This window comes from Aptenodytes forsteri, unplaced genomic scaffold, assembly GCF_000699145.1.
Source record: "Aptenodytes forsteri isolate BGI_AS27 unplaced genomic scaffold, ASM69914v1 Scaffold7, whole genome shotgun sequence".
Taxonomy (NCBI): domain Eukaryota; kingdom Metazoa; phylum Chordata; class Aves; order Sphenisciformes; family Spheniscidae; genus Aptenodytes; species Aptenodytes forsteri.
The window spans coordinates 1762753-1764268 of record NW_008795919.1 but is presented as its reverse complement, the minus strand read 5'-3'; positions in this window follow the sequence as shown (position 1 = coordinate 1764268).

The following is a 1516-nucleotide window of genomic DNA, read 5'->3' as shown; positions in this document are numbered from 1 at the left end:
CACTGATAGCAGGGGCCTCAGGTGACGTCAGGACAGCAAATTTCCAAGAAACCATTCTGCTCGGTTTCATTTTCCCTGAATTCTTGGCACATCTCGGCGTTTACCCTTGGTGTGCCTGGCTCTGCCGGTGGTGTATCTCCTCTGCAGGAGGTGGTCGGGCAGCGGGGCAGTGGCTCGCCTGTCCCCGGGGGTCGGACCCCAGGACTGCTCCCCACAGGGACCCCTCTCCCCCCCGACCCCCTCGTGGGGACGTGGGGACAGGAGGTGCCGGGGCTGCCGCAGGGAGGATGCGCCGGGCAGGGGGGAGGCTCCTCACGCCTGTTCTGTGGCGGCTGGGGCTTCATGGGCATTTCCCAACGGTTCAGGACCGGTGAAGCTCCGTGGTTTTTGACAAGGACTACGGGCAGCGTGGGTGGTCTGGGCAGCGCAGAGATTTCCACCGGCTGGGGGGGGAGGGGCAGCCCCTCCGGCTGCCTCCCCTCCACCGGGCATCCTCAAAAAACGGCCAAAGCCCCATTTTGCAAGCCCCCTTTCCCCTGCTCCCTGCACCCTCTCCTCACCCTGAGCCCTCTCGGGGCAGGACGCAGCCAGCCCACCCGGCGGCAGCCCCCCCGGGCCGGGGTGGCGAGGACACAGCAGGTGCCGTAGCGCATGCGCCGCTGCAGCTGGTTGAAGGGGACCAAATCCAGTTGCAAGTTGATCTGGTTCCTTTTTACCAGCCCCAGGGACGCACCGTCTCTCCGGAGGCGCTGTCTGGGCTGGTGTGGGCATGGGCGTCCTGGTGCGGGGGTCCCAGCCCAAAAATACATACTTCTTAACATTCCATAACGCCAGCCGACTCCATATGGGCATATGAAGAAGTATGTAGGGTTGGGAGGGAGAGGTGGGCAGCATGGGGCTGGGCACGCAGTGGCCGCGGTGAAGCCTGCGGCCGGGCAGGGGCTGTGGGGAGCACCTCCTGCCTATCCCCGGATCTGGCCTCTGCCTGCGCCCGGCCCTGGGTGCATCCCCAGCCGTGACACTGCCCGTACAGTGCCGTAGTGCCCACAGCCATGACAGAGCAAGGGTACCCACGTGTTTGGAGAGCGAGACAGTGCCGCGGCCAATGCATGTGCCTGGGACGCCGAGTCTCTGCACCAGCTGGAGGGCGTCCAGGCTGGCGATGCACCCGCCGCCTGGTATTTTGGCCAGTGGCTGCCCTTTGTGGGCAATGGGACGCCCTGGGATGTGGCCGAGGCTCAGCAGTTTGGGCCATGGGCCACTGTGGGGGGCTGCACCTCTGAGGTGATGGGGCCATGGCCAAGTGCCGTGTCCCATGAGCCCGCACGGGCCAGCACGGAAGGCGGCAGTGGGTGCCTGCACTTGGAGCTGCTTCTGCATGGGCGGTCCCCCATTGGCCCTGGCTCTTGGCAGGGGTCCCCACTGCTGCTGCTGCGCTGGGTCAGGATGCATCAGCTACACCCCCCCGGCACCCTGCACTGCCCCAGCACCCTGCAGCACCCCAGCACACCCCCAG